Below are 19,291 nucleotides of genomic sequence, written 5' to 3'. Positions count from 1 at the left end.
AGGGCAGAAAAACGTGCAGAAAAGGCAGAACAGAGGACAGCAAAATGAGTGGAAAAGGAACAACAGATTGCAGAAAAACAAGCAAAAAAAGGGAAAAAACAGGGCAGAAAAATTAGCAGGAAAGGCAAAACAGAGGACAGAAAAAGTGAACAGAAAAGGCAAAACAGGACAAAAGAGGACAAAACAGAAGGGAGAAAAACAAGCAGAAATGGCAAAACGAGCAGTAAAGACGAAACAGAGGGCAGAAATGATCCTCTCATCGCTGGCGTGCTGAGTGGTCGCTCCCCAGTCTCCCTGGCGAGATCTGGTATCGTTGCGCTGCTAATTGATTGTTAACCCACTTTAAAACAATTGCCTGTAGACTGCCTTGTCTGCCGCTTCACTTTGCTAGCGTTTATAATCACCACAGTGACTTTCACTTTTTAGCGCGATAACTCCCGGCGCTCTGCATTGTGCTTGTGCTGCATTTTGATTGTTAACCCATTTTAAATAATTGCCTGTAGACTGCCTAGACTGCCGCTTCGCTTTGCTAGCGTTTATAATTGCCACAGTGACTTTCACTTTTTAGCGCGATAACTCCCAGCGCTCTGCATTGCTCACCCCTCCGCTGCCATTTTGTTTGTATTTGTTGTTGTGCTCGTTGTTGAAAACCGTCCTCTGTAGCCCGCCCCGCCTCCCAGCTGAGCCGCCCTCCCACTGACTACATACAGCGCTCCCATACCTGGAAGCGCTGTGATCCTCTCATCGCTGGCGTGCTGAGTGGTCGCTCCCCAGTCTCCCTGGCGAGATCTGGTATCGTTGCGCTGCTATTTGATTGTTAACCCACTTTAAAACAATTGCCTGTAGACTGCCTTGTCTGCCGCTTCACTTTGCTAGCGTTTATAATCACCACAGTGACTTTCACTTTTTAGCGCGATAACTCCCGGCGCTCTGCATTGTGCTTGTGCTGCATTTTGATTGTTAACCCATTTTAAATAATTGCCTGTAGACTGCCTTGACTGCCGCTTCGCTTTGCTAGCGTTTATAATTGCCACAGTGACTTTCACTTTTTAGCGCGATAACTCCCAGCGCTCTGCATTGCTCACCCCTCCGCTGCCATTTTGTTTGTATTTGTTGTTGTGCTCGTTGTTGAAAACCGTCCTCTGTAGCCCGCCCCGCCTCCCAGCTGAGCCGCCCTCCCACTGACTACATACAGCGCTCCCATACCTGGAAGCGCTGTGATCCTCTCATCGCTGGCGTGCTGAGTGGTCACTCCCCAGTCTCCCTGGCGAGATCTGGTATCGTTGCGCTGCTATTTGATTGTTAACCCACTTTAAAACAATTGCCTGTAGACTGCCTTGTCTGCCGCTTCACTTTGCTAGCGTTTATAATCACCACAGTGACTTTCACTTTTTAGCGCGATAACTCCCGGCGCTCTGCATTGTGCTTGTGCTGCATTTTGATTGTTAACCCATTTTAAATAATTGCCTGTAGACTGCCTTGACTGCCGCTTCGCTTTGCTAGCGTTTATAATTGCCACAGTGACTTTCACTTTTTAGCGCGATAACTCCCAGCGCTCTGCATTGCTCACCCCTCCGCTGCCATTTTGTTTGTATTTGTTGTTGTGCTCGTTGTTGAAAACCGTCCTCTGTAGCCCGCCCCGCCTCCCAGCTGAGCCGCCCTCCCACTGACTACATACAGCGCTCCCATACCTGGAAGCGCTGTGATCCTCTCATCGCTGGCGTGCTGAGTGGTCGCTCCCCAGTCTCCCTGGCGAGATCTGGTATCGTTGCGCTGCTATTTGATTGTTAACCCACTTTAAAACAATTGCCTGTAGACTGCCTTGTCTGCCGCTTCACTTTGCTAGCGTTTATAATCACCACAGTGACTTTCACTTTTTAGCGCGATAACTCCCGGCGCTCTGCATTGTGCTTGTGCTGCATTTTGATTGTTAACCCATTTTAAATAATTGCCTGTAGACTGCCTTGACTGCCGCTTCGCTTTGCTAGCGTTTATAATTGCCACAGTGACTTTCACTTTTTAGCGCGATAACTCCCAGCGCTCTGCATTGCTCACCCCTCCGCTGCCATTTTGTTTGTATTTGTTGTTGTGCTCGTTGTTGAAAACCGTCCTCTGTAGCCCGCCCCGCCTCCCAGCTGAGCCGCCCTCGCCCCTCCCCCTCCATCATCCGTTTATGACAGCTGCTTCTGCGCGCAGCGTTCACGCGCAGCGATCGCGCCCCAGTCGCGCCGAAGGTGCGCCAAAGGTAAGCCCGTCTACGCCCGTCCGCGCCTGGCCCGCGCCCAGCGCCAGACCCCCTGGTCCTCGTAATGCCCTCCCCTCCCGCATTACTTACGATGCCACCACCCTCCTAGCCCTTAACCCCGGCCGCTCCCCCACCTGCGTCCAAGCCGCTCCTGGACACACCCACGGACCTTTCTCATGCAACTCCTGCAAATTCTACGGCACCGACAACAACTCCGCTATGATCACACAACAGATATCCGTACCCAACCACCTACAATGCATCTTGCTCAACACTCGATCGGTCCACAGGCACGCCATTGACCTCTGGAATCTACTAGACACCATCTCTCCGGACGTCGCCTTCCTAACAGAAACATGGATGAACGCCTCTTCTGCCCCAGACATCACCATTGCCATCCCAGAAGACTATAAGATCATACGCAAGGACCGTACCGGCCACACAGGAGGAGGTATCGCTATCGTCCATAAGAAATCCATCTGCATCTCTACCAGCTCAGACGTCAACCTCGCCAACTCTGAACACCTTCACTTCCAGATCCACATCGACCCCAAAACCACACTCAGAGGCACCCTCCTTTACAGGCCACCAGGATCCCGCGCAAAGTTTAGTGAGGACATCACGGACTTCATCACTCCACACGCGCTCCCCTCCAAGGATTACATCCTTTTGGGCGACCTCAACTTTCACCTTGAAAAGAACAACGACCGCAACACCACCACCCTTTCGGACAACCTCGCCAACCTCGGACTTAAACAGCTTGTCACTACCCCCACCCACATCGCAGGTCACACACTCGACCCTATCTTCACCTCAAGCAAACATGTCTCCTTCAACCACACCACAGCTCTCCTTTGGACTGACCACAGCTGTGTTCACTTTACCTACAACAAGCCCACATCCAACAACCATCCTCAACCTACTCTGCAAAGAAACTTGAACAAAATCACCATCGACCAGATCTCCTCTTCGCTTCTTCAAAACCCCCCAGCCCACTTCTCAAACCCAGACCAAGCAGCCACCAACTTCACCCAATGGCTATCCTACAGCGCCGACATCCTAGCACCACTGAAAAAACGACAAATCAAAGTAAGCAGCAAGAAGGCCTCCTGGTTCAACGATGACCTTAAAAAATCCAAGAAACTCTGTCGCTCCCTTGAGAAGGCCTGGAAAAAAGACCCAACCACCAGCACCAAGGACGCCTTCAAAAACGCCACCCGCATACACCACCAACTAATTCGGAATGCCAAGAAAGCCGCTTTCAAGGACAGACTGGATAACAACGCCCACAACAGCAAGGAATTATTCAACATCGTCAAGGAATTTACCAACCCTTCAGCCAACTCCAACGACATCACCCCCTCTCAAGCCCTCTGCGACTCCCTAGCCTCATTCTTCCACAACAAAATTGCAGACATCCACAACAGCTTCGACAACCGACCCGAAGACCAACCCTCCCAACCCCCTTCAGGACCCCCACCCCCCCTGAACATCCTCAACGACTGGAAGCCTATCTCCACTGAGGACACCATCCGTCTGATGAACTCTATCCACTCAGGAGCCCCCACAGACCCATGCCCTCACCACATCTTTAACAAAGCAGACTCCATCATAGCACCGCACCTCCGAGACGTCATCAACTGCTCCCTCAACTCTGCAACCTTCCCGGAAAGCTGGAAACATGCCGAACTCAGCGCCCTCCTGAAGAAACCCACAGCTGACCCCACCGAACTCAAAAACTACCGCCCTATCTCACTCCTTCCATTCCCGGCCAAAGTCATCGAGAAAGCGGTCAACAACCAGCTCGCTGCATTCCTCGAAACCAACAAATCCCTCGACTCCTCACAATCCGGCTTCCGAGCCAAGCACAGCACTGAAACCGCCCTCATCGCAGCAACAGACGACATTCGAACTCTACTGGACAATGGAGACACAGTCGCCCTCATCCTCCTCGACCTCTCCGCAGCCTTCGACACGGTCTGTCATAGCACCCTTTTACAGCGCCTCAGAAACATCGGAATCCAAGGAAAAGCACTGGAATGGATCACTTCGTTCCTCACCGGAAGAACCCAGAGAGTCCGCCTCCCACCATTCAAGTCAGAGTCCACTGAAGTCATTTGTGGCGTGCCACAAGGACCTTCTCTCAGCCCCACCCTCTTCAACGTATACATGAGCCCCCTTGCGACCATCGTTTGCCAACACAACCTCAACATCATCTCCTACGCTGACGACACTCAACTGATCCTCTCACTCACAAAAGACCCTAACACCGCCAAAACCAACTTACACGAAGGAATGAAAGAAGTAGCCGAGTGGATGAAGCACAGCCGTCTGAAACTGAACTCCGACAAAACTGAAGTCCTCATCTTAGGCACCTCCCCCTCCGCCTGGGATGACTCTTGGTGGCCAGAGGCCCTTGGAAAGGCACCCATCCCGACAGACCACGCACGGAACCTGGGCATCATCCTGGACTCCTCACTCTCGATGACCAGACAAGTCAACGCCGTCTCATCTTCTTTTTTCAACATTCTTCGCATGCTCAAAAAAACATTTCGCTGGATCCCCACCGAAACTCGTAAAACGGTCACCCACGCACTGGTCACTAGCCGCCTGGACTACGGAAACACCCTCTACGCCGGTACCACCGCAAAACTCCAGAAAAAACTCCAACGCATCCAGAACGCCTCTGCCAGGCTCATATTAGACATCCCGCGTAAAGAACACATCTCCGGTCACCTGAAAAACCTCCACTGGCTCCCCGTAAATAAGAGGATTACTTTCCGCCTCCTAACCCACGCACACAAAGCACTCTACGAACTTGGACCTGAATGCCTCAACACACGACTGTCCTTCTACACCCCCTCCCGTCAGCTGCGATCCTCCAACCAAGCTCTTGCCACTGTACCTCGCATCAACAAAACAACCATGGGAGGCAGATCCTTCTCCTACCTGGCAGCTAAAACTTGGAACTCCCTTCCCACTCACCTTCGCCTTACTCAGAACCACCTAGCATTCAGAAAGCAACTTAAAACTTGGATATTCGACAAGTAATTCCCCACCCCCCCGTAAGCGCCTTGAGACCCTATGGGTATGTAGCGCGCTATATAAATCTTTTTGACTTGACTTGACTTGAGAAAAAAGAGCAGAAAAGGCAAAACAGACGGCAGAAATCGAGCAGAAAAAGGCATAACAGAGGGCATAAAAACAAGCTGAAAAGGCAAAACAGCAACAAACAAGCAGAGGAGACACAAACAGAGGGCAGTAGGTAGACAGGCAACAAACGGTAGCAGACTGCTGGCAAGTTGGACAGGAGAACTGTCATAGGGGGAGCTGGATTGAGGACCTAATAAGGAGTACTTGATGAAAATGACAAATTGGACTTTCTTCTCTAGATATGTGTCTACTAAATTAAATACTGTCATTTCAAGACAAAAATTGTGTTTGTCATCAAAATTAAAAACTTTGTTGTGTGTAAAAACAGCATGTGTATGTTCCCAAATGGATAGTTTGCATGTGATAACCAGGGACGTAACACATGCCCCCGCAGCCCACACGGTGGGGGGGGCCTGAAGCTCCAGGGGGGCCCCCTCGGCACTTGACTCTGTCTGGAGAGCTCCTAATTGAGTCCGGAGGGGGCCTCTCTACATACCTTGCAGGGAGGCCCCCTCAATTTTCGTTACGCCAGTGGTGATAACAAAATGTGTATATTTGTATACATCAATATGCTGATATTTAATAACTGCATTCAAAAATATCAATTTATAACTGATTTTGAGTGATAATCACTACTACTGTTTCAGAGCCTAACATATAGAATTAATGTAACTCAGAAACTAGCTAAACCTTTAGGACCTAATTTACATAGGAAAACGTCCACTTTTGTGTCTAGTGTTTTTTTTGGTATGCACAAATTATGGCCTAAATTTACTAGTTTCTCACACAGTGCAGTGCAGCAGCCGCAAATGCTGTGTTGCGCTGCGTGAGAGAGCAGGAGAGCGCCAAATTTACTGAAATATGGCACACTTCTCCCCTCTGCTTAGCGCAGGTGCTAAATTTAACTGCTGTGCACCACGTTTGCGCCATAGTTCAAGGGTGTCTCCGTGAATCAAGTTTAGGTTTTGTACTTGCTACAACTATGGACAGTTCTATGTGTGCCTGCGTAGATCATGGTCTCCTGTTCACGAATGCTGTATTGTATAGCATAATTACATTCTTCTTGACAATGCCATTGAATGTACTCTTACTTACCATGTCTGCTGAATGTCATTGGGAGTATTCCTCCTTTGCTGTCATTGTTTTGTGTTGATGGAAAAACAAAAGATAAATCGTTAAAAAAAAAAAGTTTACCTCTTGTACTGAAAGGATGCCCTTCCAGTACAAAATACTATGCTTAGGCAATTTTTTTTTAAATTCCACTTTGTATGTGGATTCTAATGTACAGCACACATTAGAAGCCAGAAAATAAAAGAGAAAAAAAGCATTTCTCCTTCATAGCTCCTGGTTGAAGGGTGCGCTGTTTTCTGATGATAAATGCTGTCTACTTTATTTAGTAAATTGGCTTTAGCGTCAGAAACTTGGGTGGTTGCACGGTAATGCCCATGCACCACTGATAGTACACCCCCTTGGCTCTAATTAATGCAAAGCAGTGCATATTCACGGTACTGTCACGATTTTTCCAGTGCTAAAAGAAAATTGGACAAGGAGATTTTGCATCGATTTGTGTCACTTTGTGACACAAGCTGGCGTAAAATCTTAGCAAATCGTTTCCCACAAGTTTAATTTTACTAATAATAACTTAATGACTTCGAAGACTGCGCAGTCGAGGCGGAGAACTCCACACTTAGAACAATAGGTCTGTCCTATCTTCTTAAGTGTGGAGTTGTGGAGTCCCTATTGTAATATTACAATTAGTACAATTAAGCTTGTAGTTTGTGAATACCAAAAAATAGTAAACTTACATAAAAGTGTAGGTCTATTTTTGTGAATCAAACCCTCAATGTCTTCACAATCTGAGTGGAAATAGTCCTGTATGAACCTGTAAAATCTAATTTGAAGAAACAGGTTTAAAATTAGGTGTTGATAAGTAGGGACAAACGCTATGAAAAATGATAGCCTGTGTGAAAAAGGATTTTCTGAACTATCTGTATCGCTTTTGACTTTTAAAAAAAGAATTGTGGAATTCTTCTTAAAAAATGTAGAATTTCCCACTTATTACCTAAAGCTTTCTTGGAGCCTATGAACTCTGATCAATCAATTCAGGGCAGCCATGAAAGTACTGGAATATTTTATGAGCACCCCCCCTTAAAACCTATTTCTACTTGTGATGTAAAATGCACTATTTTCTTCCAATTTCTTTAAAATAAAGTTTTCTTAACCAGGTTTTACCTGGTCTTAATTTTGGCGCTGCCTCTTATGTATGCGGCCCTTGTACATAGGGGAGAGCATCAAAATAAATGGGTGTTGCCGTGGACCTCCCACCGCAACACCCACTGCCCACCCCTTTCACGCTAAGCATAGTGTGAAAGGGGGCCTTATTTACAAGGCAGCGTTAAAGTCACTCTAAGTGGCTTTAAAGCTGCCTTGTAAATAAGGCTAATCCCCTATCACCATCACAGCATCGGTAAAAGTGAGGAAACAGCGTTTACAATGCTGTTTCCACAACGCAGTGCTATTACAACGCGATAGTTACAACGACCGCGTTGTTAGTACGTCATACCTTTACATCGCAAGTCATTACAACGACTTGCTGTAAGAGGCGCAAAGGTATTGGATATAAAATCCAATACCTTCCCTACTGTTGTACAAACTGGAGTAGGAACAGTAAATAATACTGTTCCTAAGTCCAGCGCACCCCCTACAGTAAGTCGTTGTAATGACTTGCGATGTGAAAGTATTGCATACTAATAGCATACAGTGTATTCCCATGCGTTGTAACATGCTATATTCGTAAAAGTGAGGTTGTGGTGGCGATAGGGGCTTGTACATATGCCCCATTGTTTTGTGCAGTTCGTGGCAGATATGAATGCCCAATCACTTCCGAATATCACCAGACGCTACTATTTGCCAGAAACAACAAATAAGTCATTATGCCTTTGCACCGTTATCTTTTAACCATTACTAGTCGAGCCGTGCTGTAAAAAACAGCAACTCGGCAGCCTCGAATTGTAAAAAAATCATACATCAGAAACATCTCGCAGCTCATTCACCATAGATACAAAGCGGTGTCCGAGTCCATATTTAAACTCGCGATTCACGGGCCCAAAATTATCTCTGAATTTGTTGATTTGAGTTGCCATGAGTTTCTAGGGAGGTAGCACCGTAGCACGACAGCTAAACGACCTGAAACATCCCCCAGCAGGCATTCATACCCCGTGCATCTAAATTGACCTAACTATCAGCCTGATTCATGTACGGGCCGTTTTGCGTGGCCCTAATAGCGAATCATAGCGACTCGCTATTGAGGACACGCAAAACGGCATTCATGTAGGAATTGCTAAATCAATAGCGATTCCTACATGTTCTCTATTTGCGAGTAGCAATTTGCTACTCGCAAAAAAAGGAATAACTCCCCATTCATTCCTATGGGCCAAAAGGCCCATAGGAATGAATGGGGAGTATCCCTCATTTGCGAGTAGCAATTTGCTACTCGCAAATCAGATAGCGATTTTAAGGGTGCCAGGGGTGTCCAAAGGACACCCTGTAGCACCCCTAAAATGCACAATTGAACAGGTGTTGCGCACACACATGTCCAAAGGACATGTGTGTGTGCAACATGCAACTTAGAAAAATGCTTTAAAAAGCATTTTTCTGAGTTTTTGCTATTTACCGAGAGGTCTGACCTCTCGGTAAATAGCGGCCCAAAAGTGCTAAATCGCAATTTTTTATTGTGTCATGAATAGCATTTGAGGAATCTCTATTAGAGATTCCTTAAATGCCATTCCTCGCAAATATGCGAATTCTTAAATAGCGATTTTTGCATTTGGGATGATGAATACCAAATGCAAAAATCGCACTCGCAAAGGGCCAGATTCTCAGAATCTGGCCCTTTTGCGAGCGCTTTTAGCTACATGAATCAGGCTGATAGCACCTTGTTCCCCTATTGTGACAAAGAGGCGAAGGCCGCAGCACTGTAAACAGCCTATGTCATGAAGTGAAAAAACAAGCCTTTTGTTCCGATATTTTGCGACCAAATCTGACTAGATCCTGTCCAATTAAATAGAAGTCCAGTCATCAGTTCGCTGTAGTTAATGGGGTGAACCGAAGGTTCAAACATGCTGCACTTGTCGTTTTGCAGTAGAATGATTGACTTTCTGACCTATAAGGTGTTTTTTCCCTTGCTGAGGGAAAATAAAGCTGCTTCAATTGTGACGAAATCAGAAAGGTCAGCACTCAGTCCAAGGTAGCAGTGAATCCCTCAGGGCCATACTGTTTGTTGTCTGGATGATGGAGGGGTAAAGGCATTTGGAATCTGTACATCCATATCCCCAATAAAGTACTGTCAAAGCACAGAGTGCTGTATATACACTACCATGTCAGGAAGGACTTATCAGGCGGCTACTGTAACGACGATCCTGCATTTTTCTTATTACAGTATAATTGTAACATCCTTAGTGAGCTGTAACAATAAACAGCCGAGTTGTGACTTTGCAGTCCCTGCTGCCAGAGCCAGCAGATGGTTGTATGTCAAAATACTGAACAATCGAGCTTCAAGAATATTGTTGAAAAAATAGAAACAAACACAATATCATGCCGGAAGAATATAGTGGTAAATACAGATTTTCCATTTTTAAATCTAAAGTTGTGTGTGCCTTGAAGATATATAGTGAAAAATCAATTGGAGTGGAAGAGTACAATATCAAAAAAGGGGGGACAACACCAAAATTGTTCCTTACATAACAGATTTTATTCTGCATTCACATCCACATAGTCTAGGGTTTCTAGGATCACCCAGTTTTAATCATTTGTGGAATGTTTTGCATTAATAAAATGAATACTCATTGTATTTGTACATCTGAACCTTATGTTGCCTCTATGCTCACAGATGCGTGCCTTAATTTTCCTACACTTCAAAAATACACAGAGGGTCCGTGAGTAGCTAGATTTGGAGAAGAATACAGGGATAGATACATGTATCAAAAAAACATAAACACTTCTCCAAGATCTACATAAAACAAACAGTACGTTTATGATATACAAATATCATAAGTCAAACCAGTTGAGTTTATGGTTTATTCATCTTGAGTACCACATTTACTTTTTTTTTTATTTTGACAAATATTATTCTGATATATATATATATATATATATATATATATATATATATATATATATATATATATATATATATATATATATATATATCAAAAAGCAATGTGCCAAGCACTTTGGGAGGGCTACCCATGACACATCTACCATCCGGCTATTTCCAATTGTCCCGATGTCCTCTCAGCCCCTCTCCCTGTTAAAAAGAAGTCCGACGCGTTTCGGGGCAGACACGCCCCTTCTTCATGGACGTTTGTTCAAACACATTGCACGGCAGCTCACCAACTAGACTGAAACGCATTTTATTTCAATCTGTGCCGCCCTAAGTGGGTGTGGCTGAAAATGTTTCTGCAGCCAGGCTTTCTGGTTGCTGTAGTTCCATTGTCGGTGAGTGTAGTTTTCCTTGAGTAGGTGCGCAATCCGGTGTTCATTCATCTCGAATTCATTGTTACCTTGAGTTGCAGGTTGGAGGGTGGGTTGGGAGGTCATATTTGTAATACGATGTGTCACGCTACAAGTGCGGGGATTCGTATCTCTGCAGCAGTCTTCACCGGCTCCTGCATTCCAGATGGACGGTATATATATATATAAACACAGTTAGTGAGCACCACACACATAAACGAACACACAATTCATGTATTTCATGTAGGTACAAATAAAAACAGAAAGACAAATGACCGACTACATAACAGTTGAAGCAAAAAGCACACCATAGAAGTTATGAAAGAATATTCACATAACAAACATCCGCAACAGGAAAAATCATGAAGTTCTAAAAATGATTACTCATTGTAATAACAGTTATAATATAGTTATGAAAATGCTACTATAGTATTTATTGAAACAAATGGACAGGAGAGCGGTGACGCACATTTCGGAAGTTACAATTTGATGTCAACAACCTTCATCAGGGCGCTGTCTGTGTTTTTAGGTCGTGGCCAACCAGCCATCCACTCAGAACATATTCAGTAGAACTTTACACATAACAGGGGGCTCACAACAATCTTCACAACAACTGGTTATCAGGGAGTATATATGGATAGAGTAAAGATCATAATTCTTCTAAGGAGGGAACTTCTGGCCAATGTCAGATTCAGAAAGGAGTCTGATTCAAAATGGTTCCCACTACAACTGCGCAGTAGAAAAAAGTCTCCGGGAACACTCCATATAAAGAAGGAGAGCAAAGAGGCTCAAATAGCCAAGGTGGTATAGAGGCTCAGTATCACCTGCCCAGCTACAATCAACTTATTCTAGTGGAGATTAAAGTCAGCAAGAACAATGTAGGACAGTAAGGAAAAGTAAAAAGTCAAGATTATCATCCAGATGTTGAAAGACAAATTCTAAGTCTCCAGGAGGAAAGAATACTTTTTATGCATTAAATGGAGCAACTGCAATGACATTCTCAAATGAGGATGAATCAGTCCAATTGAGAAGCTGTTAGTTTAGAAAGTGATCTGTTAGGTTGGAGGTCTAGCCCACTACTTTGCAGGTGATGCAGGGAATATAGAAGAAGGCGGCTAGTTTAGTGCTGAGAGCAGTGAGTAAGGCAGTGTCATTGCGATCTATCCTTGTTTTTATGATTATTGTAAAGTGGAATGGGGGAGGTTAAGTCCGTTTGTTATTAAGGATGCCTTGCTTTTTAAATATCATATAATACAGTCCAGGGAGTGCTTTTGCAATATTGGCTGGTGGTAAAGTGCTGACCACTGTTAATGGTCTCTTTGGAGACTTGATGTATTCCACTCAAGAGTGCACTATTTTTCTTATGTCATCTAACTGCCATTTTCCACCCATCCAAGCTAGTGGCCTCTTTATGCAATTTACATAGCCGATATGTTTACACTCCATAAGAAACCTGGAACAAAAGCCCGGAAATGCCCCAACTCTTCAATTGCTAATGCTTACATGGATACAACTGAAAAGTTAAACTTTGAAGTACTTCTGCTTACACATCACTCATCAAATGGAGCACCTGTAACATGCACAGTCAAGTGCAGGTGTACATTCATTCAATTCAAATGTTTCATTCTCTGTTCAGTTGTTAACCACAACAGTATTATTATGCCTATATACTGCACAAAGAGTTCTGTAGCATACATGTGAATGCATAAAATGTACAGTGCTTGTATATATTACGATGTACTTTTCTAAATGATGGACTGATTTCACTCATATACAACCTGAATGTGTTGGCTGTTTGCAGATGTGTATCCTGCGATCTGGGTCCAACTGTAAATAACTTACTGTTCACACGCACATCTATAACTCAATGTTTACATTTGCAGGTTTAGTGCACAGGCATTTCTCTGTAATTTAAATGTTTGAATATGCAAACCTAGACCACTCATTTATTTCTATGGTCTTCTACCATATGTCACATGCCTATTGCAAAATGATTGCTATGAGAATCCGCTTCTCTTAACCGAATCACGTTTTTTGCAAACACTTACGCTTATGCATGTGCCCCCACACACACGTTCACTCCTATAAGTGCTTTTGCTTAAAATTTCCAGGTTTCTTGTCTAATGTTATGAACATAGTTAATGAATGAAAGCCTAATTGATAAGCTCATAACACTGTACACGGGAATTAGCCTGATTTAAACTATACAAAGAAAAATGGTTGTTCCACAATGTGATCGATTTTCCTCTTAGAAGGATTAGCATAGGTCCAGAAAAAAGTCGACATACTCAAATAGCTTAATGTTATCTTTTGTTATATATATCATCTTAATGCTTTGGGTTGGCAAACGATTCTCATCACTTGTTTATTGACAGTGATGACTAAAAAGAAATCAGATACCAATGTAGCCCCATCTGGGTCATGAATAAGCATGGGCGTAAAATCCGCTCCGCTCGCGGATTTTTCGGATTTTCGGCAAATTCGCAATCCGCGAACTCTCGCGAATTTGTCGAAAATCCGTGAATCCGCTCGCGGCGGATTTTTTGCTTGGTTGCGGCGCGCGGCGTGGTGCACGGCGTTCACTTTCCGTCATTTAGCGTTTGCCGAGTTGTTTTTCTTTGCGAGTGACGCGCCATTTTAGATCTTGCTGCGTGTTCCCGCGGGAGTTTAGCGCCCGCGAATACGTACTCGCGGCTTGCCACCTTGCACACCACACCTCGCGAGAGTTCGCAATTGCGAACACGTAGTTGCGGCGGAAAGGAACAATCTCGCACTTGCGAAATAGAGATTTTGCAATTTCGCACAAGAAAATCACCAGCAAACAGGATAAACCTTCAGAAAATTATGATTTTTATCAGAATCACTCCTCAGGTTGACATTTGCATGGCCTTTTTTTTTGCAAGGAGTCCATTTTGGGGGGGGGGGGAAGGAAGTGCCCCACAGTCTCCAACTTCCTGTTCCTGTCCAGCAGGCTCCTCCCAGTGCTTTGTCCATCTCCTGGTCACTTTCATTTGGATCTGGAGCTGGAAGGATTACTTTTTGTGGGTGCTGCTGGATATTTGGATTTGAGGCCTTTTTGACTGTCTTTGGATCACTTTTGGATTAGAAATCAACTTTCACAAGTAAGTTTGTTTGGGGCATTACAGTTGCTGCAAGTAAAATTTTGGAACTTTTTCAGAACATTAAATAAATTATATTGTGGGTAGCCACAGTATCCAGTAGGACCAGGGTTGGTTAGGGGTGCATGATACAAATGTTTTGTTGAATTTAAACACCATTGAGGCCATGGATGGGCTGGGATTGTGCTGATTTTTGTCGTTTTTTTGGGCCTGCTGGTGGGGCCCTTTGCCCAGGGGTGGTGAGTGTTGCATGGGCCTAGTCTTTCTGTGGGGTGTCTTCTTGAATTTAAACATAATTGAGGCCATGGATGGGCTGGGATTGTGCCGATTTTATTGTTTTTTGTCGTTTTTGGGGGGGTGCTGGTGTGGCCTTTTGCCCAGGGGTGGTGGTGCATGGACTGAGTGTGCCTGTGGTGTGGTCTCACTCTCTTTAATGTAAACATCATGGATGGCATTGGATTGTGGTGATTTCTGGCTGTTTTTCTGTTTTTTGGGGGTGTACTGTTGATGTGGACTGGCCATGTGGGTGGTGGTGGTGGCCATCTTGAGTGCTGGCTGGTACAGGCAACATGTGCTTGGGGTGTAAGGGAGGGGCCATTTTGAGGAGAGGCAGTGTCTGAGGCCTGCACTTATTTTGCCTACTTTTCATCCATTATGCCCAGGGGTGGTGAGTGTTGCATGGGCCTAGTCTTTCTGTGGGGTGTCTTCTTGAATTTAAACATAATTGAGGCCATGGATGGGCTGGGATTGTGCTGATTTTATTGTTTTTTGTCGTTTTTGGGGGGGTGCTGGTGTGGCCTTTTGCCCAGGGGTGGTGGTGCATGGACTGAGTGTGCCTGTGGTGTGGTCTCACTCTCTTTAATGTAAACATCATGGATGGCATTGGATTGTGGTGATTTCTGGCTGTTTTTCTGTTTTTTGGGGGTGTACTGTTGATGTGGACTGGCCATGTGGGTGGTGGTGGTGGCCATCTTGAGTGCTGGCTGGTACAGGCAACATGTGCTTGGGGTGTAAGGGAGGGGCCATTTTGAGGAGAGGCAGTGTCTGAGGCCTGCACTTATTTTGCCTACTTTTCATCCATTATGCCCAGGGGTAGTGAGTGTGCATGGGCCTAGTGTTTCTGAGGGGTGTCTTCTTGAATTTAAACACCATTGAGGCCATGGATGGGCTGGGATTGTGCTGATTTTATTGTTTTTTGTCGTGTTTGGGGGGGTGCTGGTGTGGCCTTTTGCCCAGGGGTGGTGGTGCATGGACTGAGTGTGCCTGTGGTGTGGTCTCACTCTCTTTAATGTAAACATCATGGATGGCATTGGATTGTGGTGATTTCTGGCTGTTTTTCTGTTTTTTGGGGGTGTACTGTTGATGTGGACTGGCCATGTGGGTGGTGGTGGTGGCCATCTTGAGTGCTGGCTGGTACAGGCAACATGTGCTTGGGGTGTAAGGGAGGGGCCATTTTGAGGAGAGGCAGTGTCTGAGGCCTGCACTTATTTTGCCTACTTTTCATCCATTATGCCCAGGGGTAGTGAGTGTGCATGGGCCTAGTGTTTCTGAGGGGTGTCTTCTTGAATTTAAACACCATTGAGGCCATGGATGGGCTGGGATTGTGCTGATTTTATTGTTTTTTGTCGTTTTTGGGGGGGGTGCTGGTGTGGCCTTTTGCCCAGGGGTGGTGGTGCATGGACTGAGTGTGCCTGTGGTGTGGTCTCACTCTCTTTAATGTAAACATCATGGATGGCATTGGATTGTGGTGATTTCTGGCTGTTTTTCTGTTTTTTGGGGGTGTACTGTTGATGTGGACTGGCCATGTGGGTGGTGGTGGTGGCCATCTTGAGTGCTGGCTGGTACAGGCAACATGTGCTTGGGGTGTAAGGGGCCATTTTGAGGAGAGGCAGTGTCTGAGGCCTGCACCTATTTTGCCTACTTTTCATCCATTATGCCCAGGGGTAGTGAGTGTTGCATACTTGCATGTCCCTAGTCTTTCTGTGGGGTGTCTTCAATGTAAACATCATGGATGGCATGGGATTGTGCTCATTTTTCTGTGTTTTGTCGATTTTTTGGGGTGTATAACTGAACTGATGTTCCTCTGTCTTCCATTGCTTTTAGGTGCACAAGAAGACTCAAGAGAACCACCAGTGCCAGGAAGAAGTCCTGCAGCGGTGTGTGCAGCATAACGTCACGCGACGTCACGTCTGGACACAGAACCCTCTGCAACTCGTGCAACTGCTGCCTGCTGACCTGCTCTGAAGAAGATGGCCCCAAAAAAAGTAACCCGTAGCTCCTCTAGCAAGAAAGGTGCCAGTAAGGAGCAGAAGAAGCAAGTTACCAAGGACACTGGTGTGCCGCCCGCCCCTTTTTTTGGGAGTAAAAAAAAAAGTATGCCTGCAGCAGCAGCAGCGGGATCTGCTGGGGACCAAGCTGGCAGCAGCACCCCCGCTCCATTGGGCTCAGTGCCACCACCACCACCACGCCAACTTAAGTCCAAGCCCTTGAGTGCTGCAGAGGCAGCCAGTATAGTTGTTCAATCACCATCGACCAGTGATGTTGGCTCATCGCAAGAAAGCAGCAGCAATGTCCCTCAATCAACACAGGTTGTTGTAGCTCATCTGACGAGTGTTGAACAACCACAGCCGCAACAACAATCACATGTGCAAGTACAAGCCCAAGTACATGTGGAAGGAGAGGCAGCGCAAGGAGATGCGCAAGCAGAGGTGCATGGAGGGTCACAAGTGCCCACAATAGTTGTTCCTCCCGAAGTAGGGGCACATCAGGAAATCGACAATCAAGGCGAGGTATCATTTGAGGAAGCCACTCCTCCTGATGATCCTTCATTGTCTTCCACACCCCTAGCAAGGAAGAGATCAAGGGTGGTGTCTACATCCTCTTCAAGCACACCTCCTTCTGATGATACGGATCAAACTTGGGAACCAGCACCACAGCCGTCTGAGAGTGAGGCACACCATGATCCAACAAAGGTAGTTAAGCGTAAAAGGAAGCTCGTCCAAAGTCTCAGAGTTATGGAGTGTGATGAGGCTCAACAAGAAGTGGCGGATACTGCTGCTGATGAAGACTCTGCCAACGACGACCCAGTCATCATAAAGGTCACTGCAGCCCCAGCGGGCATGCAGCAAACAGACATTTTGACCCTAGCCCGAAGAGCTGCTGAGCGTGATGATGATGATGATGTTGTCGATGAGGAGGCAGTGGAAACACCACAATCATTGGAGTTAAGTAGTACACCAACTCGTCCCGCTTCCATATTTCTTTCTGGCAAGAAGAGACCTCCGTCAACCTCGACCTTAATTAGTGGCGGTGAAAGTGCAAAACGTACAAAAGTTGGGCAATCCACATCCTCCACTTCATCTAGCATTAGCTTCATGACCACCACCACCAGTATCGCCGCCTCCTCCATGTCCCACAGACACTTCAAGTCCCCAGTTTGGGACTTCTTTACTGTTTGTCCAAAAAATCCAAAGTTTGCCATTTGTACCATTTGTAAGCAAGCAGTTAGTCGTGGTAAGCCAGGTACCAACTATGGTACCGGAGGCCAGAGAGGTCATCTTAGGAGACAGCACACTGTCAAATGGTTTGCGCACCTAGATGCGATCAAGAAAGGCCAAATTCAAGGAAACGTTGATGTTTCATCTGATGATGACGAGCAGGAAGAAGACGTGTCAAACACTTCCCTTACACCCAGTACCCCTGTCAGCAGCACACCCAATGTGAGGCACACTAAGAGTGTTGGAGCGAGTGAGACACCAACGCACAAAAGTTCACCAGCGAGCAAAATTGGGTCAACAAAGTCATTATCAGCCCGTAAATGCTTGGTCCAGGGCAACATTAGAACAATGCTTACTTCAGACGTGCCATATGAACGCAACCACCCACTGACGCGTCTGTATAACACTAAGCTGGCTAAAATGCTAGCTGTGGACCTTCTACCTTTTTCTTTTGTAGAAGCGGTAGGTTTTCTTGAATTAGTGGCAACGCTCTGCCCTAAATGGAAGGTTCCGAGCCGGTTCTATTTTGCCAGAGTTGCGGTTCCAGCACTACATGAAGATGTGCTGCAGGCGATTGGGGCAGCTTTGCAGAAGAGTGCTGTTCACACAATACATCTGACAACAGACATGTGGACCAGTGGCGCAGGCGCTGATTACATGTGCATCACTGGACACTGGGTCTCTTTTTCAGGTGTTTTAGCAAAGCTAAACGCAGGTGTTGACCCGGACAAAGTTTTCAAAGCTGCTCGGAAGCATGCAACACTAGCCATGTTTGGCTTGGAGAAAAGTCACACAGCAGAAAACCTTTTGGAAGAGTTTAACAAAAAGGTCTTGAAAATGCTATCCCCCCTAAAACTCAAGATTGGTTATGTTTCCACGGATAATGGCGCCAATGTAGTTAAGGCCATGCAGAAGGGTGACCATGTTAGAGTGCCGTGTTTGGCGCACTGTATCAACCTGGTAGTTCAAAAATTCTTGAGTGATAAAGACAGTACAGCGTTCGAGGTAATGGCCACCTGCCGCAAAATGTGCAACCATTTCAGCCATTCTTTTAAGGCCCGGAAGCATCTGCGGAGACTGCTATTTATACGTGGAATGCCAGTGAAAGCACTCATCCAGGAGGTGGCAACACGTTGGAACTCAACCTTCTACATGCTTGAGCGTCTGTATGAGCAGTATACGGTACTCGATCACTATTTCTTCACAGAGGGTACATCTCAGAAGGAGGACCTGCGGATGAGTGCGGCGCAATGGGACATAGTTAAAAGCCTGACAGACATGCTTCGTCCTTTTGAGTTCTTCACGCGTGCAGTCAGCCAGGAGGACTGTAATTTGGGAAAAGCTATCCCATTGTTGTGCATGCTGGAGCACCAACTGATGGCGGTGTCTTCTGAGTTTGAAAAAGATGAAAAAAAAAAAGACCATTTCATTTTGTCTGAGAAATTATTAGAGCGCCTACGTGGTGATGAACGTCTTCAAAAGATCAAGTCAGATCAGCATTACATTTGTGCTACTATTCTGGATCCACGCTACAAAAAGGCGCTGGCAGGCGAAGCATTCTTTCCTTTTGCTGATGCAGATGTTCAAAAGTACAAACATTGGTTAGCCTGGTCAGCCAAGAGGTTTGAAAAAGAACGGCAGGTTATTGAAGGAGAAGCCAGTACATCAGCATCAGCATCAGCAGGCCATCCCCAGTCACAAGAATCCACTTCTGCACCTGTGGCTGGGGCACAAGTGACCTCTCAGCCGTTAAAGACACCGGCAAC

Source organism: Lissotriton helveticus, chromosome 6, assembly GCF_964261635.1.
Source record: "Lissotriton helveticus chromosome 6, aLisHel1.1, whole genome shotgun sequence".
NCBI classification, from domain to species: Eukaryota; Metazoa; Chordata; class Amphibia; order Caudata; family Salamandridae; genus Lissotriton; species Lissotriton helveticus.
This window is presented reverse-complemented; position numbering follows the sequence as displayed.